The 27131-nt window shown below is 47.5% G+C and overlaps 1 protein-coding gene across 1 annotated transcript in view; it reads left to right on the top strand.

Annotated features, from left to right (window-relative positions):
* The first annotated feature begins 7239 nt into the window (after positions 1–7239).
* Positions 7240–27131, top strand: part of ccdc102a (coiled-coil domain containing 102A) — a 655386-nt gene continuing 635494 nt past the window's right edge. The window contains exon 1 of the mRNA XM_041191511.1: positions 7240–7315. The gene's annotated coding sequence lies outside the window, so the exon portion shown is untranslated. The remainder of the gene's footprint in view (positions 7316–27131) is intronic.

The following is a 27131-nucleotide window of genomic DNA, read 5'->3' as shown; positions in this document are numbered from 1 at the left end:
GAACCTGCATTCTCCTTTCACACTGTGATTGGAAGAGCTCTGAACAGGCATTCCCCTTTGACACTGAGATCTGCAGCAGTATGAACATGCATTCCCCTTTCACACTGAGATTTGCAGCAGTCTGAACCTGCATTCCTCTTTCACACTGAAATCTGCAGCAGTCTGAACGTTCATTCCCTTTCACACTGAGGTCTGCAGCAGTGATGACCTGCATTCCGCTTTCACACTGAGGTCTGCAGCAGTGATGACCTGCATTCTGCTTTCACACTGAGATCTGCTGTAGTCTGAACCTGAATTCCCCTTACACACTGTGATAAGTAGCAATCAGAACCTGCATCCCCCTTTCACACTGAGATCTGCAGCAGTCCAAACTTGCATTCCCCTTTCACAATGAGATCTGGAGCAATCTCAACCTGCATCCCCCTTTCACACTGAAATCTGCAGCAGTTTGAACCTGCATTTCCCTTTGAAACTGTGATCTTCTGCAGTCTGAAGCTACATTCTCCTTTCACAGTGAGATCTGTTGCAGTCTGAACCTGCATTCCCCTTTCACACTGTGATCTGCAGTACTCTGAACCAGCAGATCCCTGTCACACTGAGATCTGCAGCAATCTGAACCAACATTTCCGTTCACACTATGATCTGCTGCAATCTGAACCTGCATTCCCCTTTCAAATTGAGGTCTGCAGCAGTCCAAACTGCATTCCCCTTTCACACTGAGATCTGCAGCAGGCCGTACTTGCATTCCCCTTTCATACTGAGATCTGCAGCAGTCTGAGCCTGCATTCCCCTTTCACACGGAGATTAGCTGCAAACAGAACCTGCATTCTTCTTTCAAATTGAGTTCTGCAGCAGTCCGAACCTGCATTCCCGTTTCACAATGAGACCGGCAGCCATCTGAACCTGCATGCCCCTCTCACACTGATACCTGCTGCATTCTGAACCCGCATTCCCCTTTCACAATGAGATCTACAGCAGCCTGAAACTGCATTCCCCTTTCACACTGAGATCTGCTGCAGTCTGAACCTGCATTTCCCTTTCACACTGAGACCTGCAGCAGACGGAACCTGCATTCCCCATTCACACTGACGTCGGCTGCTATGGAACCTGCATTCCCCTTTCACAAAGAGATCAAAAGCGATCTGAACCTGCATTCCCCTTTCAAACTGAGGTCTGCAGTAGTCCCAACCTGCATTCCCGTTCCAGACTGCAGCAGATAGCAGTGTGCAAGGGGAATACTGGTTCAGATTGCTGCAGATCTCAGTGTGAAAGAGGAATATAGGTTCAGACTGCTGCAGGTCTCAATATGAAAGAGGAATGCAAGTACAGACTGCTGCAGATCTCAGTGTGAAAGTGGAATGCAGGTTCAGACTGCAGCAGATCTCAGTGTGAAAGTGGAATGCTGGTTCAGACTGCAGCAGATCTCAGTGTGAAAGGGGAATGCAGGTTCAAACTGCTGCAGATCTCAGTGTGAAAGGGAAATGCAGGTTCAGACTGCTGCAGATCTAGTGTGAAATTGGAATGCAGGTTCAGACTGCTGCAGATCTCAGTGTGAAATTGGAATGCAGGTTCAGACTGCTGCAGATCTCAGTGTGAAAGGGGAACGCTGGTTCAGACTGCAGTAGATTGCACTGTGAAAGGAAAATACAGCTTCAGACTGCAGCAGATCTCAGTGTGAAAGGGGAATGGCTGGTTCATAATGCAGCAGGTCTCAGCGTGAAAGGGGAATACAGGCTGATACTGCTGCAGACCTCAATGTTAAAGGGGAATGCAGGTTCAGATTGCTGTAGATCTCATTGTGAAAGGGGAACGCAGCTTCGTACTGCTGTAGATCTCAGGGTGAACGGGGAATGCGGGTTCTGACTGCTGCAGACCTCAACGTGAAAGGGAATTGCAGGTTCAGACTGCACCAGATCGCAGTGTGAACGGGGAACGCAGGTTCAGATTGCAGCAGCCACAGTATGAAAGGGGAATGCAACTTCGTACTGCTGCAGATCTCAGGGTGTAAGGGGAATGCAGGTTCACACAGCAGCCGATGACAGTGTGAAAGATGTGCAGCAGCCTGAACCTGCATTCCCCATTCACACTGACATCGGCTGCTCTGTGAACCTGTATTCCCCTTTCACCCTGAGATCTACAGCAATTCGAAACTGCATTCCCCTTTCACAATGAGATCCACAGCAACCTGAACCTGCATTTCCCTTTCACACTGTGAACTGCAGCACTCTGAACCTGCATTCCCCTTACACACCAAGATAAGCAGCAATCAGAACAGCATTTCCCTTTCACACTGAGACCTGCAGCAGTTTGATCCTGCATTCCCCTTTCACACTGAAACCTGCAGCATTCTGAGCCTGTATTCCCCTTTCACGCTGAGACCTGCTGCATTATGAACCAGCCATTCCCCTTTCACTCTGAGATGTGCAGCAGCCTGAACCTGCATTCCCCATTCACACTGTCACCGGCTGCTGTGTGAACTTGTATTCCCCTTTCACCCTGAGATCCGCTGCAGTATGAACCTGAATTCCCCTTTCAACCTGAGATCTGCAGCTGTACGAAACTGCATTCCCCTTTCACAATGAGATTCAAAGCAATCTGAACCTGTATTCAGCTTTCACACTGCAGTTCGCAGCATTCTGAACCTGCATTCCCCTTACACACTGAGATAAGCAGCAATCAGAACCAGCATTTCCCTTTCACACTGAGATCTGTAGCTGTCTGAACCTGCATTTCAATTTCACACTAAGATCTGCAGCAGTTTGATCTTGCATTCCCCTTTCACACTGAGACCTGCCGCAGTCTGAACCTGCATTCCCCTTTCACACTGAGATCTACAGCAGTTTCAAACTGCATTCCCCTTTCACACTGATATCTGCTGCAATCTGAACCTGCATTGCCCTTTCACACTGAGACCTGCAGCAGCCTGAACAAGCACTCCCCATTCACACGGACATCGGCTGCTGTGTGAACCTGTATTCCCCTTTCGCCCTGAGATCTGCAGCAGTACGAAGCTGCATTCCCCTTTCACAATGACATCAACAGCAACCTGAACCACCATTCCCCTTTCACACTGTGAACTGCAGCACTCTGAAACTGCATTCCCCTTACACACTGAGATAAGCAGCACTGTGAAACTGCATTCCACTTACTGAGATAAGCAGCAGTCCAAACCTGCATTCCCCTTTCACAATGAGATCTACAGCAACCTGAAACTGCATTCCCTTACACAGTGATCTGCAACACTCTGAAGCAGCATTCCCTTTCACACTGAGATCTGCCGCAGTCTGAATCATCATTCCGCTTTCACACAGTTTGCAGCAGTGCGAACCTGCATTCCCTTTTCACACTGAGATCTGCTGCAGTCTGAAGCTGTATTTTCCTTTCACACTGCTAGCTGCTGCAGTCTGAGCCTGCATGCCCCTTTCACACTCAGAGCTGCAGCAATCTGAACCTGTATTCCCTTTCACAATGACATCTGCAGCAGTCCGAGCCTGCAGTCCCGTTTCACAATGAGATTTACAGCAATATGAACCTGCATTCCCCCTTCACACTTGTGATTGGCAGACTCTGAACCTGCATTCCCCTTTCAAACTGAGATCTGCAGCAGATTGAAACCGCATTTACCTTTCAAATTGAAGTCTGCAGCAGTCCAAATCTGCATTCCCCTTTCACAATGAGATCTACAGCACCCTGAAACTGCATTCCCCTTACATAATGTGAACTGCAGCACTCTGAACCAGCATATCCCTTTCACACTGATCTGCAGCAGTCTGAACCAGCATTTCTGTTTCACACTAAGATCTGCTGCAGTCTGAACCTGCATTCCCCTTTCACACTGATATCTGCTGCACTCTGAGCCTGCATTCCCATTTCACACGACGATCTCCAGCAGACTGATCCTGCATTCCCCTTTCACCCTGAGTTCTGCAGCAGTCCAAGCCTGCAGTCCCCTTTCACAATGAGATTTACAGCAATCTGAATCTGCATTCTCCTTTCACACTGTGATTGGAAGAGCTCTGAACACGCATTCCCCTTTGACACTGAGATCTGCAGCAGTTTGAACATGCATTCCCCTTTCACACTGAGATTTGCAGCAGTCTGAACCTGCATTCCTCTTTCACACTGAGATTTGCAGCAGTCTGAACCTGCATTCCGCTTTCACACTGAGGTCTGCAGCAGTGATGACCTGCATTCCGCTTTCACACTGAGATCTGCTGTAGTCTGAACCTGAATTCCCCTTACACACTGTGATAAGTAGCAATCTGCTGTACATCTCAGTGTGAAAGGGGAATGCAGATTTGGACTGCTGCAGATCTCAGTGTGATAGGGGAATGCAGGTGCATAGTGCTGCCAACCACAGTGTAAAGGTGGAATACAGGTTCATATTGCTGTACATCTCATTGCGAAAGGGGACTGCAGGCTCGGACTGCTGTAGATCTCAGAGTGAAAGAAGAATGCAGATACAGACTGCTGCAGCTCTGAGTGTGAAAGGGGCATGCAGGCTCAGTCTGCAGCAGCTAGCAGTGTGAAAGGAAAATACAGCTTCAGACTGCAGCAGATCTCAGTGCGAAAATGGAATGCAGGTTCAGACTGCTGCAAATCTCAGTGTGAAAGGGAAATGCAGCTTCAAACAGCTACAGATCTCATTGAGAAAGGGCAATGCAGCTTCCGACTGCTGCAGGTCTCAGTGAAAAAGGGCAATGCAGGTTCAGAGCATTGCAGACTGCAGTGTGAAAGGGGAATGCAGCAGATTGCAGAGCGAAAGGATATTGTAGCTTCAGACTGCTGCAGATCTCAGTGTGAATGGGGAATGCAGGCTCAGAATGCTGCAGATCTCAGTGTGAAAGGGGAATGCAGGTACATATGCAGCAGATCTCAGTGTGAAGGGAATGCAGGTTCAGACTGCAGCAGGTCTCACTGTGAAAGCAGAATGCAGGTTCAGACTGCTGCAGATCTCTGTGTCAAAGGGGAATGCAGGTTCAGAAGGCTGCACACCTCAGTATGAAAAGGGAATGCTGTTCAGAGCGCTGCCAATCACGGTGTGAAAGGGGAATGGAGGATCAGACTGCTGTAGATCTCCGTGTGAAATGGGAATGCAGGCTCAGACTGCAGCAAATCTCAGTGTGAAAGGGAAATACAGGTTCAGACTGTTGGAAATCTCAGTGTTAAATGGGAATGCAGGTTCAAACTGCAGCAGAGCTCAGTGTTAAATGGAAAAGCAGGTTCAGACTGCTGCAGATCTTAGTGTGAAAGGGAAATGCAGGTTCAGACTGCTGGAGATCTCAGTGTGAAAGGGATTACAGGTTCAGACTGCTGCAGATCTTAGTGTGTAAGGGGAATGCAGTTTCAGGTTGCTGTAGATCTCATTATGAAAGGGGAATGCAGGTTTGGGCTGCTGCAGACCTCAATTTGAATGGGGAATGCAGATTCTGATTGCTGCTTATCTCACTGTGTAAGGGGAATGAGGGTTCAGTTTGCTGTTGATCTCATTGTGAAAGGGGAATGCAGCTTCGTACTGCTGCAGATCTCAGGGTGTAAGGGGAATACAGGTTCACACAGCAGCTGATGTGATTGTGAATGGGGAATGGAGGTTCAGGCTGCTTTGCAGATCTCACTGTGAAAGGGGAATGCAGGTTCACACTGCGGCAGGTCTCAGTGTGAAAGGGGAATGCAGGATCAAACCGCTGCAGATCTTAGTGTGAAAGGGAAATGCAGTTTCAGACAGCTACAGATCTGAGTGTGAAAGGAAAATGCTGGTTCTGATTGAACCTGCATTCCCCTTACACACTGAGATAAGCAGCAATCAGAACCAGCATTTTCCTTTCACACTCAGATCTGCAGCAGTTTGATCCTGCATTCCCCTTTCACACTGAGATAAGCAGCAGAGTGCTGCAGTTCGCAGTGTGAAAGGGGAATGCAGGTTTAGGTTGCTGTGGATCTCATTGTGAAAGGGGAATGCAGTTTCGTACAGCTGCAGATCTCAGGGTGAATGGGGAATGTGGGTTCAGATGGCTGCAGATCTCAGTGCAAAATGGGAATGCAGGTTCTGACTGCTGCGTATCTCAGTGTGAAAGGAGAATGCAGCTTCAGCCTGCAGCAGATTTCAGTGTGAAAGGGGAATGCAGGTTCACACTGCTGCAGATCTCAGTGTGAAAGGGGAATGCAGGTTCAGACTGCTGCAGATGTGATTGTGAAAGAGGAATGCTCGTTCTGACTGCTGCAGATCTCAGTCTGAAAGGGGAATGCAGGTTCTGACTGCTGCAGATCTCAGTGTGAAAGGGGAATGCAGGTTCAGCCTGCTCCAGATCTCAGTGTGAAAGGGGAATGCATGTTCAGCTTGCTGCAGATCTCAGTGTGGAAGTGCAATGCAGTTTCAGACTGCTGCAGATCCCAGTGTGAAAGGTTAATGCAGGTTCAAACTGCAGCTTATCTCAGAGGGAAAGGAGAATGCAGGTTCAGAGTGCTGTACACATCAGTTTGAAATGGATATGCAGGCTCAGTATGCTTCAGATCTCAAGGTGAGGGGTGTGGGTCTCAGGGTGAGGCGCTCGAAGTCCCAGGGCAAGGGCTGCGGGCTCCCAGAGCGATGGATGCGTGGTCCCAGGGTGAGGGGTGCGGCGTCAGTTGGCGAGGGGTGCGAGGTCCCAGGATGTGGGCTGCGGGGTCCCATAACGAAGGGAGTGGGGTCCCAGCGTGAGGCGTGCGTGGTCTCAGGGTGAGGGGCGTGGGATCTCAGGGCAAAGGGTGTGGGGTCCCAGGGCGAGAGGGGCAGGGTCTCTGGGTGAGGGCTATCGGGCTGAGGGGTGCGGGGTCTCAGGGTGAGTGGTGAGTGGTGCGGGGTTCCAGGGTGAAGGGTGAAGGGTGCAGGGTCTCATGTGAGTGGTCTCAGCGTGCGGGGTCTCATGGTGAGGTATCTTAGGGTGTGGGGTCTCAGGGTGTGGGGTCTTAGGATGAGGGATCTCAGGGTGCAGGGTCTCAGGGTGAGGGGTGCGGGGGTCTCGGGGTTCGGGTTTCTCATGGTGCTGGCTCTCAGGGTGAGGGGGCGGGGCCTCGGTGAGGGGGCGTGGTATAAGGGATAGGGGCGGGGTACGCAGGGTGAGGGGGCGGGGCCTCGGTGAGGGGGCGGGGTATAAGGGGTAGGAGGCGGGGTATTCAGGGTGAGGGGGCGGGGTAGCAGGGAGAAATGGAGTGGCCCCTGGGCGAGGGGTGGGATCTCAGGGTGACTGGGCGTGGTACAAGGTCATGAGGCGGGGCCTGGGCCTTCAGTTTCAGTCTTATTCCGGCGGCCGGGAATCGGAAAGAACCTGGCGAGAAGGTAAGGGAGGGGGAGCCGGCATAGAGTAACTCCGGGACAGGGAGTGTCTCCGGGGGCAGCGGCGAGTTTGTTAATATCGGGGGCACCGGGGAGTGTGTTAACGTCGGGGGCGCCGGGGAGAATGTTGACGTCGGGGGTGCCGGGGATCGTGTTAACGTCCGGGGCGCCGGGGATCGTGTTAACGTCGGGGGTGCCGGGGAGAATGTTAATGTCGGGGGCACCAGGGAGTGTGTTAACGTCGGGGGCGCCGGGGAGAATGTTAACGTCGGGGGTGCCGGGGAGAATGTTAACGTCGGGGGCACCAGGGAGTGTGTTAACGTCGGGGGCGCCGGGGAGAATGTTAACGTCGGGGGCGCCGGGGAGAATGTTAATGTCGGGGGCACCAGGGATTGTGTTAACGTCGGGGGCGCCGGGGATCGTGTTAACGTCGGGGGCGCCGGGGATCGTGTTAACGTCGGGGGCGCCGGGGATCGTGTTAACGTCGGGGGCGCCGGGGACCGTGTTAACGTCGGGGGCTGTGGTGAGCGTGTTAACGTCGGGGGGCCGGCGAGCGTGTTAACGTCGGGGGCGCCGGGATCGTGTTAACGTCGGGGGCGCCGGGGATCGTGTTAACGTCGGGGGCGCCGGGGAGCGTGTTACCGTCGGGGGGGGCCGGGGATCGTGTTAACGTCGGGGGGGCCGGGGATCGTGTTAACGTCGGGGGGGCCGGGGATCGTGTTAACGTCGGGGGGGCCGGGGATCGTGTTAACGTCGGGGGGGGTCGGGGAGTGTGTTAACGTCGGGGGCGCTGGGGACTGTGTTAACGTCGGGGGCGCCGGGGAGCGTGTTAACGTCGGGGGCGCCGGCGAGTGTGTTAATGTCGGGGGCGCCGGGGATCGCGTTAACGTCGTGGGCGCCGGGGATCGTGTTAACGTCGGGGGCGCCGGGGTGCGTGTGGATATCGGGGCCATCAGGGAGCGTGTGGATAACGGGGCCACCAGGGAGTGTGTTGATTGGGAATAACCTGGTGAGAATGTAAGGGAGGGGGAGCCGGAATAGAGCAGCTCCGGGACAGGGAGCATGTTTCTTTCGGGGGGTGCGGGGGCACCAGGCAGTGTGTGAATATTGGGTGGACCAGGCAGTGCGTGAATATCAGGGGCACCGGGGAGTGTGTTGATGCCGGGGAGTGTGTTGGTGCCGGCCAGTGCCGCCAGGGAGTGTGTTGGTGCAGGGGAGTGTGTTGGCGCCGGGTAAGGTGTGGACGACGGAGCCGCCAGGAAGTGTGTTAATCGGGAATAATCTGGTGAGAAGGTAAGGGAGGGGCAGCCGGAATAGAGCAACTCCGGGACAGAGGAGTGTGTTAGTTTCGGGTGTGCACCAGGCAGTGTGTTAACGTCGGGGGCACCAGGAAGTGTGTTAACATCGGGGACCACCAGGGAGCGTGTTCATATCGAGGCCACTAGGGAGCGTGCTGATGCCGGGGCCACCGGGGAGCATGCTGATGCCGGAGCCACCGGAGAGTGTGCTGATGCCGGGGCCGCCGGGGAGCATGCTGTCGCCAGGGCCACCGGGGAGGGTGCTGTCGCCGGGGCCACCGGGAAGGGTGCTGTTGCCAGGGCCACCGGGGAGGGTGCTGATGCGGGGCCACCGGGGAGGGTGCTGACGCGGGGCCACCGGGGAGGGTGCTGACATTGCGCTGTACCAGGCCCTGTGTTAATTTTGGAAGCTAGCAGGGAGGGTGTTAATATTAGCAGGGAGTTCGCTAATATTGGGAGTACCAACCATGTGTTAATATCACCAAGGATACTGGCGAGTGTGTTAATATCGCATGGGGCACCAGTGAGTGTCTTAATTTCAGGGCATCCAAGGAGTGTGTTAATATTGTGGGATACCAAGGAGTGTGTTCTTATTGCATGAGGTACCAGCGAATATGTTAATATCGGGGAGTACCAGCGAGTGTGTTAATAATGGGGGATACCAGGGAGTGTGTTCTTATTGCAGGGGGTGCCAGCGAGTGTGATAATATGGGGGAGCGGGCAGATACCAGGGAGTGTGTTCTTTTTGCATGGGGTACCAGGGAGTGTGTTAAATTCGGGGTTACCAGGAAGTGTGTTCTTGTTGCAGGGGGTGCCAGCGAGTGTGTTATTATCGGGGGTTCCAGGGAGTGTGTTCTTATTGCAGGGGGTGCCAGCGAGTGTGTTAATATCGGGGGTACCAGGGTGTGTGTTCTTAATGCAGGGGGTACTAGCGAGTGTGTTAATATTGGGGGGCACCAGTGGGTGTGTCCTTATTGCAGGGGGTGCCAGCATGTGTGTTTATATCGGGGACAGGGGTTTACCAGGTATTGCAGGGGGTACCAGCGAGTATGTTAATATCAGGGGTTACCAGGGAGGCTGTTCTTATTAAAGGGGGCACTAGCGAGTGTGTTAATATCGGGGAGTACCAGCGAGTGTGTTAATATCGGGGAATACCAGGGAGTGTGTTTGTATTGCATGGGGTACCAGCGAGTGTGTTAATATTGGGGGATACCAGCGAGTGTGTTCTTGTTACATGGGGCATCAGCGACTGTGTTAATATTTGGTGGTACCAGAAAGTGTGTTCTTATTGCAGGGTGTACCAGCGAGTGTGTTAACGTCGGGGTTGCCAGGGAGTGTGTTAATATCAGGGGCACCCGCGAGTGTGTTAATATCGGGGGGCACCAGTGAGTGTGTCCTTATTGCAGGTGGTGCCAGCGCGTGTGTTTATATCGGGGTGGGGGAGGGGTACCAGGTATTGCAGGGAGTACCAGTGAGTATGTTAATATCAGGCGTTACCAGGGAGTGTGTTAATATCGGGGAATACCAGGGAGTGTGTTCGTATTGCAGGGGTTACCGGTGAGTGTGTTAATGCCAGGGGGGAGCAGGGAGTGTGTTCTTATTGCAGAGGGTGCCAGCGAGTGTGTTAATATTGGGTGGGTACCAGCAAGTGTGTTAATATCGGGGAGTACCAGCGAGTGTGTTACTAACGGAGTATACCAGGGAGTGTGTTCTTATTGCAGGGGGTACCAGTGAGTGTGTTAATATAGGGGGGTGGGCAGGTACCAGCGAGTGTGTTCTTATTGCAGGGGGTACTAGCGAGTGTGTTAATATTGGGGGGTACCAGTAAGTGTGTTAACGTCAGGGTTACCAGGGAGTGTGTTAATATCGGGGCACCAGCGGGTGTATTAATATCGGGCAGCAACAGTGAGTGTGTCCTTATTGCAGGGGTTGCCAGCGAGTGTGTTTATATCAGGGGTTACCAGGGAGGCTGTTCTTATTGCTGGGGGTACCAGCGAGTGTGTTAATATTGGGGGGTACCAGCGAGTGTGTTAATATTGGGGGGTACCAGCAAGTGTGTTAATATTGGGGTCTACCAGCGAGTGTGTTAATATTGGGCTGTACCAGCGAGTGTGTTAATATTGAGGGGTACCAGCGAGTATGTTAATATTGGGGGGTACCAGCGAGTGTGTTAATATTGGGGGGTACCAGCGAGTGTGTTCTTATTGCAGGGGGTACCAGCAAGTGTGTTCTTATTGCAGGGGGTACCAGTGAGTGTGTTCTTATTGCAGGGGGTACCAGTGAGTGTGTTCTTATTGCAGGGGGTACCAGTGAGTGTGTTCTTATTGCATGGCGTACCAGCGAGTGTGTTCTTATTGCAGGGTGTACCAGTGAGTGTGTTAATATCGGGGAGTACCAGCGAGTGTGTTAATATTGGGTGGTACCAGCGAGTGTGTTCTTATTGCAGCGTGTACCAGCGAGTGTGTTCTTATTGCAGGGTGTGCCAGCGAGTGTGTTAATATCGGGGGGGGGGGGGTACCAGGTATTGCAGGGGGTACCAGCGAGTATGTTAATATCAGGGAGTAACAGCGAGTGTGTTAATATTGGGGGGTACCAGCGAGTGTGTTCTTATTGCAGCTTGTACCAGCGAGTGTGTTCTTATTGCAGGGTGTACCAGCCAGTGTGTTAATATCGGGGGTGGGGGGGGGGTACCAGGTATTGCAGGGGGTACCAGCGAGTATGTTAATATCAGGGAGTACCAGCGAGTGTGTTAATATTGGGTGGTGCCAGTGAGTGTGTTCTTATTGCAGCGTGTACCAGCGAGTGTGTTAATATTGGGGGGTACCAGCGAGTGTGTTCTTATTGCAGGATGTACCAGCGATTGTGTTCTTATTGCAGGATGTACCAGCGAGTGTGTTCTTATTGCAGGATGTACCAGCGAGTGTGTTCTTATTGCAAGGTGTACCAGCGAGTGTGTTAATATTAGGGGGTACCAGCGAATGTGTTCTTATTGCAGGATGTACCAGTGAGTGTGTTAATATCGGGGGGGCGTACTAGGTATTGCAGCGGGTACCAGCGAGTATGTTAATATTGGGTGGTGCCAGTGAGTGTGTTCTTATTGCAGCGTGTACCAGCGAGTGTGTTAATATTAGGGGGTACCAGTGAATGTGTTAATATCGGGGGGGGGTACTAGGTATTGCAGGGGGTACCAGCGAGTATGTTAATATTGGGGAGTACCAGCGAGTGTGTTAATATTGGGTGGTACCAGCGAGTGTGTTCTCATTGCAGCGTGTACCAGCGAGTGTGTTCTTATTGCAGCGTGTACCAGCGAGTGTGTTCTTATTGCAGCGTGTACCAGCGAGTGTGTTCTTATTGCAGCGTGTACCAGCGAGTGTGTTCTTATTGCAGCGTGTACCAGCGAGTGTGTTCTTATTGCAGCGTGTACCAGCGAGTGTGTTCTTATTGCAGCGTGTACCAGCGAGTGTGTTCTTATTGCAGCGTGTACCAGCGAGTGTGTTCTTATTGCAGCGTGTACCAGCGAGTGTGTTCTTATTGCAGCGTGTACCAGCGAGTGTGTTCTTATTGCAGCGTGTACCAGCGAGTGTGTTCTTATTGCAGCGTGTACCAGCGAGTGTGTTCTTATTGCAGCGTGTACCAGCGAGTGTGTTCTTATTGTAGCGTGTACCAGCGAGTGTGTTCTTATTGCAGCGTGTACCAGCGAGTGTGTTAATGCTGGGGGGTACCAGGGAGTGTGTTCTTATTGCAAGGGGTACAAGGGAATGTGTTAATATTGGGGGTACAAGGGAATGTGTTAATATTGGGGGTACCAGCGAGTGTGTTAATATCGGGGGTACCAGCGAGTGTGTTAATATCGGGGGTACCAGCGAGTGTGTTAATATCGCAGGATACCTGGGAGTGTTTTCTTATTGCAGGGGGTGCCAGTGAGTGTGTTAGTATTGGGGCATACCAGGGAGTGTTCTTATTGCAGGATGTGCCAGCGAGTTTGTTAATATGTGGGGTACCAGTGAGTGTGTAAATATCTGGGGATATCAAGATGTGTGTTAATATTGCAATGGAGACCAGAGTTTGTGGTGTTATCAGGGGTACCAAGGTGTCTTTTAATGTCAGGGGACATCAGGGATTGTGTTAATATTGGGGGATACCAGGGAGTGTGATCTTATTGCAGGGGGTGCCAGCGAGTTTCTTAATATCGGGGGATGGGAGGGGTACCAGGGAGTGTGTTAATGTCAGGAGATACCAGCGCGTGTGTTTATGTTGGGGGAAAATAGCCAGTGTGTTAACATCGGGGGATACCAGCGAGTGTGTTAATATCGGGGATACCAGCGAGTGTGTTAATATCGGGGATACCAGCGAGTGTGTTAATATCGGGGGTACCAGCGAGTGTGTTAATATTGGGGGTACCAGCGAGTGTGTTAATATTGGGGGTACCAGCGAGTGTGTTAATATTGGGGGTACCAGCGAGTGTGTTAATATTAGGGGTACCAGCGAGTGTGTTAATATCGGGGGATACCAGGGAGTGTGTTCTTTTTGTAGGGGTGCTAGCGAGTGTTTTAATATCGGGCGGTACCAGGGAGTGTGTTCTTGTTGCAGGGGGTACCATAGAGTGTGTTCATATTGGGGGTACCCGGGCGTGTTTTAATATTGGGAGGTACCAGGGAGTGTGTTAATATCAGGGGTACCATGAAGTGTGTTAACGTCGGTGGGTACCAGGGAGTGTGTTAATATTGAGGGGTGCCAGTGAATTTGCTAATATGGGGGTACCAGCAAGTATGTTAATATTGGGGCGTACCAGGTAGTGTGTTCTTATTGCAGGAGGTGCTAGCGAGTGTGTTCATATCAGGGGATACCAGGGAGTGTGTTCACGTTGCATGGGGTACCAGCGAGTGTATTAATATTGGGGGATACCAGGGAGTGTGTTCTTATTGCAGGGGGTGCCAGCAAGTGTGTTAATATTGGGAGTACCAGCGAGTGTGTTACTATCGGCGATACCCGAAAGTGTGTTAATATCACATGGTGCACGACGGAGTGTGTTAATATTGCATGGTGTACCTGGGGTACCTAATATCACACAAGTTACCAGGCAGTGTGTTTATATCGCATGGGGTGCCAGCAAGTGTGTTAATATCGTACAAGGTAGCAGGGAGTGCGTTAATATTGCATGGGGTGCCAGCGAGTGTGTTCATATCGGGGTGGACCAGGGAGTGTGTTATAATCAGAGGGTACATAGGCCTGTGTTAATATCGCATGGGGAACCAAGGAGTGTGTTAATATCGGTGGGTACCACAGAGTGTCTTAATTTTGCATGGGGTGCCAGCGAATGTGTTAATATCGCACAAGGTTCCAGGGAGAGTGTTAATATTGCATGGGGTGCCAGCAAGTGTGTTAATATCGCATGCTTAAGAAGGGAGTGAGGCAAAAGACGGGAAATTACAGGCCGATTAGCCTGACCTCGGTCGTTGGTAAGATTTTAGAGTCCATTATTAAGGATGAGATTTCAGAATACTTGGAAGTGCATGGTAAAATAGGGCAAAGTCAGCATGGTTTCATCAAGGGGAGGTCGTGCCTGACAAATCTGTTACAATTCTTTGTAGTAGTAATGAGCAGGTTAGACAAAGGAGAGCCAATGGATGTTATCTACTTGGACTTCCAGAAGGCCTTTGACAAGCCGCACAGGAGCTCTACGGAGCTAAGACCCCATGGTGTTAGAGGCAAGGTACTACCATGGGTAGAAGATTGGCTGTCTGGCAGGAGGCAGAGAGTGGGGGTAAGGGGATCCTTTTCAGGATGGCGGCCAGTAACTAGTGGAGTTCTGCAAGGGTCAGTGTTGGGACCACAACTTTTCACTTTTTATACGTTAATGATCTAGATGAAGGAACTGAGGGCATCCTGGCTAAGTTTGCAGATGATACAAAGATAGGTGGAGGGGCAGGTAGTATTGAGGAGGTGGGGAGGCTGCAGAAGGAATTAGACAGGTTAGGAGAATGGGCAAAGAAATGGCAGATGGAATACAACGTGGGGAAGTGTGAGGTCATGCACTTTAGTAGGAAGAATAGAGGCAAAGACTATTTTCTAAATGGGGAGAGAATTCAGGAATCTGAAGCGCAAAGGGACTTGGGAGTCCTAGTCCAGGATTCTGTTAGAGTTAACTTGCAGGTTGAGTCAGTAGTTAGGAAGGCAAATGCAATGTTGGCATTTATTTCGAGAGGACTAGAATATAAAAGCAGGGATGTGCTGCTGAGGCTTTATGAGGCTGTGGTCAGACCACATTTAGAATATTGTGAGCAAGTTTGGGCCCCGTATCTCAGGAAGGATGTGCTGGCCCTGGAGAAGGTCCAGAGGAGGTTCATGAGAATGATCCCAGGAATGAAAGGCTTAACATATGAGGAACATTTGAGGACTCTGGGTCTATACTCAATGGAGTTTAGAAGGATGAGGGGGGATCTGATTGAAACTTACAGAATAATAAAAGGCCTGGATAGAGTGGGTGTGGGGAAGGTGTTTCCATTAGTAGGAGAGACCAGGACCCGAGGGCACAGCCTCAGAGTAAAGGGAAGAACAGAGATGAGGAGAAACTTCTTTAGCCAGAGAGTGGTGAATCTATGGAATTCATTGCCACAGAAGGCTGTGGAGGCTAGGTCATTGAGTGTATTTAAGACCGAAATAGATAGGTTGTTGATTGGTAAGGGGATCAAAGGTTATGGGGAGAAGGCTGGAAAATGGGGTTGAGAAACTTATCAGCCATGATTGAATGGCAGAGCAGACTCGATGGGCTGAATGCCTAATTTCTGCTCCTATGTCGTATGGTTGTCTTAATATCTCACAAGTTACCAGGGAGTATGTTAATATCGTAGGGGATGCCTGCAAGTGTGTTAATATCACATGGGGTGCCAGCATGTGTGTTAATATTGCATGGGGAACCAGGGTGTGTGTTAATATTGGTAGGTACCAGGGAGTGTGTTCTTATCGCAGGGGGTACCAGGGAGACTGTGTAGGGGTTGGGCAATAAATGCTGGCCCAGCCATTGGCGCCCATAACACATGAACGAATTAAAAAAAGAAATTAAGTTGCCTCTTACTCTTCTCAGTTCCAGTAATAACAAGCCTTCTCTGCCCAACCTTTCCTCATAAGACAACTCACCCACTCCAGATATTCGTCTGATAAACCTCTGAACTGCTTCCAACGCATTTACATCCTTCCTTAAATAAGGAGTCCAATATTGTACACAGTAATCCAAATGTGGTCTCACTAGTGCCCTGTACAACTGAAGCATAACCTCCCTACTTTTTATTCCATTCTCCTTGCAATGAATGATATCTTTCTATTACTTTTTCTCCTTGCTGTACTTGTGTACTAGCCTTCTGTGATCCATGCACTCGGACACCTAGGTTCCCCCTGCACCTCAGAGCTGCAATCTCTCACCATTTAGATAACATGCTTCTCTTTTATTCTTCCTGCCAAAATGGACAATTTCACATTTTCCACTTTACATTCCATTTCCCAGATCTTTGCCCACTCACTTAACCTTTCTATATCTGTTTGTAGCCTCCTTATGTCCTCTTCACAACTTACTTTCCTACCTATCTTTGTGTCATCAGCAAATTTGGCAACCAGCACTTCAATCCCTTCATCCAAGTCATTTATATAAATTGTAAACAGTTGAGGTCCCAGCACTGATGCCTGTGGCACACCGCTTGTCACATCCTGCCAACCTGAAAAAGACCCATTTATGCCAACTCTCTGCTTCCTGTAAGCTAGCCCATGTTCTATCCATGCCAATATGTTAGCCCCTACACCATGAGCTTTTATTTTCTGCAATAATTTTTGATGTAGCACTTTATCAAATGCCTTCTGGAAATCGAAGTACAGTACATGCCCCTTTATCCACAGCACATGTTACTTCCTCAAAGAACTCCAATAAGTTGGTTAATCGTGATTTCCCTCTCACAAAACCATGTTGACTCTGCCTGATGATCTTGAGCTTATTTACCCAATGACAGATGTTAAGCTAACTTGCCTATAGTTTCACGCTTTCTGTCTCCCTCTCTTTTTGAATAATGGAGTTACATTTGCTACCTTACAATTTAATGGGACCTTCCCCGAATTGAGGGAGTTTTGGAAAATTAAAACCAATGCTTCAACTGTCTCACTGGCCACTTCTTTTAAGACCCTAGGATGAAGCCCATCAGGACCTGGGTACTTGTCAGCCCACAGCTCCAACAATTTACTCAGTATCATTTCTCTGGTGACTGTAATTTTCCTGACTTCCTCCACCATTTCCATTTCCTGGTTTATGGCTGCTTCTGGGATGTTACTTGTATCCTCTATAGTGAAAACTGATGCAAAATACCTCTTCAATTCATTTGCCATTTCCATGTTTTCCATTATCAATTCTCCAGACTCACTTTCTATGGGACCAGCACTCACTTTGTTAATTCTTTTCTTTTTAAAATATTTATAAAAACCCTCACCATTAGTTTTTATATTTCTGGCTAGTTTTGTCTCATGCTGTAATATTTCTCTCCTTATTAGTCTTAGTCATTCTTCGCTGCTCCTTATATTCTGTCCAATCTCCTGGCTTTCCATAAAACCATAAGACATAGGAGCAGATGTTTCAGCCCATCTAGTCTGCTCTGCCATTCAATGAGATCGTGGCTGATCTGATAATTCTCAACTCCACTTTCTTGCCTTCTCCCCATAACCTTTGGTCCATTAACTGATCAAAAATCTGTCTATCTCAGCCTTGAATACACTCAACAACCCAACCTCTATAGCCCTCTGCGGTAAAGAATTCCACAGATTGACTATTCTCTCAGAGGAGAAATCCCTCCTCATCTCTGTTTTAAATGGGCGACCCCTTACTCTGAGATTATGCCCTCTGGTCCTAGACTCCCGCACAAGGGGAAACAACCTCTCAGCATTTAACCTGTCAAACCCCCTCAGAATTTTATATGTTTTAATAAATTCCAATGAGTACAGGCCCAACCTACTCAACCTCTTCTCATAAGAAAATCCCTCCATACCCGGGCTCAACCGAGTGAACCTTCCCTGGACTGTCTCCAATGGCAGTATATCTTTCCTTAGATACAGGGATGAAAACTATTCACAGTATCCTAAATGTGGTCTAACTAGTGCCTTGTATAGTTTTACCAAGACTTCCCTATTTTTATACTCCATTCCCTTTGAAATAAGACTTCCCTATTACATGGTGAATTTGTATGTTAGCTTTTTGTGAATCATGCATGAGGACCCCCAAATCCCTCTGTGCTGCAGCTTTCTGCAGTCTTTCTCCATTTAAATAATGTTCAGCTCCTCTATCTTTCTTGCCAAAGTGCATAACCTCACATTTTCCCACATTATATTCCATCTGCCAAGTTTTTGCACACTCACTTAACCTGTCTCTGTAGACTCCTTGTTTCACCCTGACCACTTGCCTTCTCATCTATTTTTGTGTCATCCATAAACTTGGTGATGGTGCATTCACTTCCCTCATCCAAGTCATTAATATATATTGTAAATAATTGTGGCCCCAGCACTGATCCCTGTGGCACTCGCTAGTTACAGGTTGCCATCCTGAAAATGCCTCCATTATCCCAACTCTTTGTCTTCTATTAGTTAGCTAATCCTCAATCCATGCAAATATACCACCCCCAACACCACGGGCTTTTATCTTATTAGGTAGTCTTATGTGCGGCACCTTAACAAATGCCTTTTGGAAATCCAAATATATTACATTTACTGGTTCCCCTTTATCTACCCTGCTTGTTACCTCCTTAAAGAATTCTGATAAATTTGTCAGGCATGATTTCTCCGTTACGCTGGCTCTGCTTGGTTATATTATGTATTTCTAAACGCCCTGCTATTTCATCCTTCATAATAGTCTCTAATATTTTCCCAATGACGGATGTTAAGCTAACTGGCCTATAGCTACCTGTTTTTTTTCTCCCTTTTTATATAAGGGTGTTATATCGGCAGTCTTCCAATCCTCTGGCACTTCTCCAGAATCTAAGCATTCTTGGAAGATTCCTACCAGTGCATCCAATATTTCTGTAGCTACTTCCTTTAATATCCTAGGATGCAACCCATCAGGTCCAGGGGCCTTAAAGGCCTTCAGCTCCATTAGTTGCCCTAGTACTTTTTCTCTAGTGATAGTTACTGTATTTATTTCCTCCCCCCCCCTTTTGCCCCTTGATTATTTAGTATTTTTGGAATGCTATTAGTGCCTTCTGCCATGCAAAGTATTTATTCAACTCCTCTGCCATTTCGTGGCTCCCCATTATTATTTCTCCAGCCTCATTCTCTAAGGGGCCTATATTCTCTTTGGCCTCTCTCTTCCGTTTCATATATTTAAAGAAGCGATAAATGCCTGTTTTCATATTACTTGCTAGTTTACCCTCAAAGTTTATTATCTCCCTCTTTTTTTGGTCATCTTTTGTTGGCTTTTAAAACTTTCCCAATCCTCTGGTTTACCACTAATCTTTGCCACATGGTGTGTTTTTTTTCTTTCAATTTGATACTATCCTTAACTTATTTGGTTAACCATGGTTGGTTTAGATCCTTCCTAGAATCCTTCTTCCTCACTGGATGTTATGGGACAGCTGATGGTAAATGTTGAATTGTTCAAATCTCAGAGAGAAATTTGAGACAACTGCCACAACTATTTTTTCAATTTGTATGTTTAGAGATGTTATCTTTGAATTCAGTAGTAATCGGACCATCAAGACTTATAGGCTTTTTCAAAACTAAGTTAAACATTCATTAATAAGAGAAATGATTTTAAACACATACATAGATCTACAAATTACGATTGTAATAACTTCTAATCCATCAATTAATCTGAATCCCAGTTACACTTTTGTTAAGACAATAGCAAGACACACAGATTTTAAAAGACCCAGGCAAAGAAATATGTTACCCTGACAATCCAATTCAAAATGAGTCTCCTGAACTTCAGTTCTTTGTAGAAAGCAGCTTGAGGCATAGGTGCTGAAGGCTTTTCACACTTGTTAAATCTTAAAATGCCTACCATTACACACAACCTTCCCTCCTTTATACATATTTTTCCCTTTGAATGCAAACTTACCGTTGTTGCACTATGTCTTTAGACTTTACCTTTTTGATAATAAAAACCTCTCTTGGCACTATGTTTACCAGGAATCTTTGTGAAAAATAAACACACTGTTTCTGAACTTCACCTGGCTATATGACACACTTAACCCCCTCACACAAAAACAAAAATAAAAATACCTGGAAAAGCTCAGCAGGTCTGGCAGCATCGGTGGAGAAGAGTACAGTTGACGTTTCGAGTCCTCACGACCCTTCAACAAAGCTAAGTAAAGATAGGAAAGGGGTGAAACATAAGCTGGTTTAAGGGGGAGAGTTGGACAAGAAGAGCTAGGTGAAGAGCCAGTGATAGGTGGAGACAACCAAAAGATGTCACAGACAAAAGGACAAAGAGTTGTTGAAGGTGGTGATATTATCTAAAGGAATGTGCTAATTAAAGGTAGAAAGCAGGACAAACAAGGTACAGATAGCTCTAGTGGGGGTGGGGTGGGGTGAAGGAATACTAAAAAGGCTAAAAGGTAGAGATAAAACAATGGATAGAAATACATTTAAAAATATTGGAAATAGGTGGGAAAAGAAAAATCTATATAAATTATTGAAAAAATAAAAAGGAGGGGGAAGAAATGGAAAGGGGGTGGGGATGGAGGAGAGAGTGCATGATCTAAAATTGTTGAACTCAATATTCAGTCCGGAAGGCTGTAAAGTGCCTAGTCGGAAGATGAGGTGCTGTTCCTCCAGTTTGCTTTGAGCTTCACTGGAACAATGCAGCAGGCCAAGGACGGACATGTGGGCATGAGAGCAGGGTGGAGTGTTGAAATGGTAAGTGACAGGGAGGTCTGGATAATGCTTGCGGACAGACCAAAGGTGTTCCTCAAAGCAGTCACCCAGTCTGCGTTTGGTCTCTTCAATGTAGAGGAAACCGCATTTGGAGCAACAAATGCAGTAGACTAAGTTGAGGGAAGTGCAAGTGAAATGCGGCTTCACTTGAAAGGAGTGTTTGGGCCCCTGGATGGTGAGGAGAGGGGAAGTGAAGGGGTAGGTGTTACATCTTCTGTGGTTGCATGGGAAGGTGCCGTGGGAGGGGGTTCAGGAGTAGGGGGTGATGGAGGAGTGGACCAGGGTGTGCCGGAGGGAATGATCCCTGCGGAATGCCACCAGGGATGGTGAAGGGAAGATGTGTTTGGTGGTGGCATCATGCTGGAGTTGGCGGAAATGGCGGAGGATGACCCTTTGAATGCGGAGGCTGGTGGGGTGTTAAGTGAGGACAAGGGGGACCCTATCATGTTTCTGGGAGGGAGGAGAAGGTGTGAGGGCAGATGCCTTAACCCCTCCTTTGAAAACAATCTAAACAGGTTTATTTAAAAATGCAAATGTTCCCTTGACACCTATGTTTACCTACTTAACATTTTAAACCTAGCTCATCTTCTACCACATCAAAGCCTTGAGTCTAGCTGCCTTTAATCCAATTAAGTTTCTCACACGTACAGATACAGGTACCACTATTTTACAATAAATTCCAATAATATTGAGAATTATTATATCTTCCTGACACTAGGATATATCTTTGTTGTGAGTCATGAACTATTAAACATCTGCCATTGTTCATCAACTGTCTTTTCTGCTAAGCTCCTTTCCCAGTCCACTCCAGCCAACTTTGCCCCTGTGCTTTTGTAATTACCCTTATTTAAGTTTCGCACATTTGTTTCTGACCAAAGTTTCTCACTCTCAAACTGAATGCTAAGTTCCACCATGTCACTGTTTCCTAGGGGATCTTTTACTCTGAGATCATTTATTAAACATGCCTCATTACATATTACCAGATCCAAAAATAACCTGACCCCTGGTTGGATCCACAACATATTGTTGCAGGAAACTGTCCCAAATACACTGTATGAATTCTTCCCTGTAGTTATCCCTGCCAATTTGATTTTCCCAATCTACATGAAGATCAAATTCACCCATGATTAATGTGCTACCTTTTTTACATGCCCTGATTATCTACTGATTTATTCTCTACCGTACAATATGGCTAGTGTTCGGAGGCCTAAGGCCTGCTCCCACCAGTGACTTCATCACCTTGCCCTTTCTTACCTCCACCCATATGGATTCTACGTCTTCCGATCCAAGATCATTTCTTGCTATTGTACTTATTCCAACTCGACTAAAAAAGCTACTTCACCACCCTTTCCTTCCTGATTTTTGAAAATTCACATACCCCTGAATATTTAGTTCCCAGTTTTGATCTCCTTGTAATCACGTCTCTGTAATGGCTATAAGATCACACCCATTAACATCTATTTGTGTCGTTAATTCATTTATTTTTTTCTGAATATGGCATGTATTTAGGTAAAGATCATTTAATTTTGCCTTTTTACCATTTCTCCCCCCTTTGACCCTATTTGCTTTTTTTTAATATTTGTACACTCTGTCCCTTCCTAACCCACTCTGGATAACATTACCTAAACAGCTGCTGTGCAAGGCTGCCACATCCTTTAGCTTTGTAAGCCTATGTATCCCTTCTCCAGAACCCTTCTCCTCTCTATTTAGTTTAAAGCCCTCTCTAAAGCCCTAGTTATTTGGTTCGCTAGGACACTGGTCCCAGCATGGTTCAAGTGAAAGCCCACTCCACCGGAACAGCTCTTTTCTACCCCAGTACTGATGCCAGTGCCCCATGAACTGAAATCCATTCCTCCTAACCAATCTTTGAGCCACGCATTTAACTCCTTGACTTTATTTACTCTAAGCCAGTTTGCCCATGGCTCAGGTAGCAGGGAACATTTGCATGAGATTATTACCATGGAGGTCCTGCTTTTTAATTTGGCTCCTAACTGTTCAAATTCTTTCAGCAGAACCTCCATTCCTGTACCATCAATGTAATTGGTACCAATGTGGACGATGACAACTAGATTCCTCTCTGGCCCTGAGGAAATGTCCTTAACCCTGGCACCGGACAGGCAACACAGCCTTCAGGGCTCATGCTCACGGCTGCAAAGAATAGTATCTATCCTCCTAATTATACTCTCCCCCAGCACTGCTGTATTCCATGGCCAGTTTGCTCATCTTCCCTGCAGTCCCCACGCTCACCTACACAGCTTGCAAGAACCTCATAACTGCTGGACAGTTGCAGGGGCCGAGGCTCCTCGAACATGACTTCCTGGGTCCCCATACCTACCTCATCTGCAGTCACATCCTCCGGTACCTGATCACAGACCAAATTTGAATTACCTAATCTGAGGGGTGTGACCACCAAAGTGCCCAGGTATCTTTCCTCCTCCCTGATGTGGAGCCATGTCTGCAGTTCGGACTCCAGCTCCTTAACTTGGATCCGAAGTTCCTCGAGTTGCAAACACTTACCACAACCCCTTTCTTGGACTCACTCAAGTTCTGTCGAAGGGTCATGAGGACTTGAAACGTCAACTCTTTTCTTCTCCGCTGATGCTGCCAGACCTGCTGAGTTTTTCCAGGTAATTCTGTTTTTGTTTTGCTTTTTCTTTAAGCTTGACACTATCTTTAACTTTCTAGATAACCACAGATGGTGCATCCATCCCTTGGACTTTTTCTTATCCATTGGAATGTATCTGTTCTGTGCATTCTGAAATATCCCCGTAAATATTTGTCACTGCATCTCTATTGACCTATCCCTTAACCTAATTTGCCAATTCCCTTTAGCTAGCTCAGCTGTCATGCCCTCATAATTACCCTTATTTAAGTTTAAAAATTTAGTCTCAGACCCACTCCTCTCTCCTTCAAACTGAATGTAAAATTCATTATGGCTGTTGCTACCTCAGGGTGCCTTCACTATGAGATCAATAATTACTCCCATCCCATTGCATAATACCAGATCTAGTATAGCCTACTCTCTGGTTGGCTCCAGAATGTGCTTTCCTAAGAAACTATCCCAAAAACATTCAATCTACTTCTCAGCTAAGCTATCTTTGCCCATCTGACTTTTCTGCTCTATATGTAAATTAAAATCTCCCATGATTATCGCCATGCCTTCCTGACAAGCTGCATTTATTTCTTCCTTTATGCTGAACCCTACCAGGTGGTTACTGTTCGAGGGCCTGTACACAACTCCCACAAGTGATTTTTTGCCTTTACCATTTCTCACCATAACCAAACTGTTTCCACATCCTGGTTCCCTGAACTTCGGCCATCTCTCTCTATTATGCTAATACCATCATTAACTAACAGAGCTATCCTCCACAACTCTTTCTCCGGTACATCGATGATTACTTCGGTGCTGCTTCATGCTCTCATCGGGACTTGGAAAAATTTATTAATTTTGCTTCCAATCTCCATCCCTCCATCATTTTCACGTGGTCCATCTCTGACACTTCCCTTCCCTTCCTTGACCTCTCTGTCTCAATCTCTGGTGATAGACTGTCCACCAATATCCATTACAAACCTATCGACTCCCACAGCTACCTCGAGTACAGCTCCTCACACCCCGCTTCCTGTAAGGACTCCATCCCATTCTCTCAGTTCCTTCGCCTCCGTCGCATCTGTTCCGATGATACTACCTTCAAAAACAGTTCCTCTGACATGTCCTCCTTCCTCCTTAACCGAGGTTTTCCACCCACGGTCGTTGACAGGGCCCTCAACTGTGTCCGGCCCATCTCCCGCGCATCCGCCCTCACGCCTTCTCCTCCCTCCCAGAAACATGATAGGGTCCCCCCTGTCCTCACTTATCACCCCACCAGCCTCCGCATTCAAAGGATCATCCTCCGCCATTTCCGCAAACTCCAGCATGATGCCACCACCAAACACATCTTCCCTTCCCCCCTATCGGCATTCCGTAGGGATCGTTCCCTCCAGGATACCCTGGTCCACTCCTCCATCACCCCCTACTCCTCAACCCCCTCCTATGGCACCATTCCATGCCCACGCAAAAGATGTAACACCTGCCCCTTCACTTCCTCTATCCTCACTGTCCAAGGGCCCAAACACTCTTTTCAAGTGAAGCAGCATTTCACTTGCATTTCCCCCAACTTAGTCTACTGTATTCATTGCTCCCAATGTGGTCTCCTCTACATTAGAGAGACCAAACGTAAACTGGGTGACCGCTTTGCAGAACACCTGCGGTCTGTCCGCAAGAATGACCCAAACCTCCCTGTCGCTTGCCATTTTAACACTCCACCCTGCTCTCTTGTCCACATGTCTGTCCTTGGCTTGCTGCATTGTTCCAGTGAAGCCCAACACAAACTGGAGGAACAACACCTCATCTTCCGACTAGGCACTTTACAGCCTTCCAGACTGAATATTGAATTCAACAACTTGAGGTCTTGAGCTCCCTCCTCCATCCCCACCCCTTTTCTGTTTCTTCTCCCTTCCTTTTGTTTTTTCCAATAAATTATGGATTTTTCTTTTCCCACCTATTTCCATTATTTTTAAATATTTTAAAATCTTTTATGCTCCCCCCACCCCCACTAGAGCTATACCTTGAGTGCCCTACCATCCATTCTTAATTAGCACATTCAATTAGATAATATCACTTTAACACCTATGTGTTCTTTTGTTCTGTTGTCTGTGACATCTTTTGATGATCTGCTTCTATCTCTGCTTGTTTGTCCCTACAACCACACCAACCCCCTCCACTTCTCTCCCCCGACCCAAACACCAACCCCCCCAACACACCTTAAACCAGCTTATATTTCACCCCTTTCTTGGATTCACTCGAGTTCTGTCGAAGGGTCATGAGGACTCTAAACGTCAACTCTTTTCTTCTCCGCCGTTGCCGCCAGACCTGCTGAGTTTTTCCAGGTAATTCTGTTTTTGTTTTGGATTTCCAGCATCCGCAGTTTTTTTGTTTTTACCTTTTCCTCGCTTCCTGCCCTTCTTAAATATCCTGTACATTTCAACATTCAAGTCCCAATCCATGTCCACCTGCAGCCATGTCTCTGTAATGGCTATCAAATCATAATTATTTATTGCTAAGTGCGCTGTCGGTTCATCTGTTTAATTTCGAATGCTATGTGCATTCAGACACAGAGCGTTTAGCTTTATCCTTTTATTCTTTTTATAACCTCTAGCTTTATCTGTTGATTTACTGTTAGATTTTGTACTCTCTATCCCTTTCTGTCACAGTCTGTTTTTCATTTTCCATAATAACCTTTTTCTTTTGTCTTGCCTCTGCTCTTTGATTTACCACTTATTCCCAAATTTGGTCCCTTGCCCCACTATTTAGAACTGGTTCTGTCGAAGGGTCATGAGGACTCGAAACGTCAACTCTTTTCTTCTCCGCCGATGCTGCCAGAGCTGTTGAGTTTTTCCAGGTAATTCTGTTTTTGTTTAGGATTTCCAGCATCCGCAGTTTTTTGTTTTTATCACCATTATTGAGCCTAGCTTTCAATCCCAGATTTATTAATTGTATTTAGATTCCAGCAGCTGCCATGTCCCCATGTCCCCAGAACATTAACTTGGGCTTCTGGATTGCTAATCCACTGACATTGCCACTTCGCCACTGTCTCCTCCTAATATCTCCATCAGGAAAAGCAGCTCATTGATAAATTCTTGCAACAACTTTCCAGGCAAAAAATTGGGGTTATTCAAATTACTATTACTGGCGATGTCATGATGGGAGAGCTTCAAAGACCATCTTCATCCTTGATTCCTTGAGGGTCTATAATGCCCTAGAATTTGTCTTTCAATTTGAAAACATTGTTGCATTTCCACAGCATATTATCATCTCCAATTCTCTCACACATTGTTATGTGGTCAATGCGATGGCCTTTTTGCATAACTAGTGTTGTACAAAAAGCAGTAACGAGTGACTGGTTCTTGGTGCTTGAGAGAACACTGTTCGACAGACCTCTTGGCTCTACTTTGAGATGTGGGATCTTGAACATCCGCTTGAAAAAGCAGATGCTGAATACCTTATTTGTAGGGCTTTATTTCAGATAATGTAGCACTCCATCAGCTGTATACTCGAGCATCAGCCTAGGTATTTTCAGCCTAGTGACTAAATTACTATTTTCCTATTATTGACATGCCTGGCCAAGTATTTGTGGAAATAGCCTAACTGCCATGGTCTGCGGCTCAGGGCACCTGGGCTGGGGGCGTCCGTGGCTTGAAGAGATTAATTATATATGTTTGAAGGTACATGTATTTGAATGATGATGTTTATATAAATTAGGAGCGGGAGTAGGCCATTTGAGCCCTCGAGCCTGCTGTGCCATTTGATAAGATCATGGTTGATCAGATTGTGGTGGGAGAAGTGGGTTCCAGTTTGTGGGGCACTGGCATCAGTACTGGGGAAAATGGGGGCTGTGCTGTTGGGATGGTCCACTCCTGAATTGTGCTGGAATGAGTGTCCTTGCAAATTGCATGACTAGGACAGAGGGCTTTAAATTAAACAAGAGGGGTGAGGATCATGCTTGCGTAGATGTAGCAATTTTGACAGGAAAGCAAAACAGTAATATGAGAAATGAGGTTCAGCGAATGGCAGGAAGGGACAGAGA

The sequence above is a fragment of the Carcharodon carcharias genome, chromosome 7 (genome assembly GCF_017639515.1).
Source record: "Carcharodon carcharias isolate sCarCar2 chromosome 7, sCarCar2.pri, whole genome shotgun sequence".
Taxonomy (NCBI): Eukaryota; Metazoa; Chordata; class Chondrichthyes; order Lamniformes; family Lamnidae; genus Carcharodon; species Carcharodon carcharias.
Note: the sequence above shows the minus strand (reverse complement) of the source record. Positions and strands in the feature narration are given on the sequence as shown.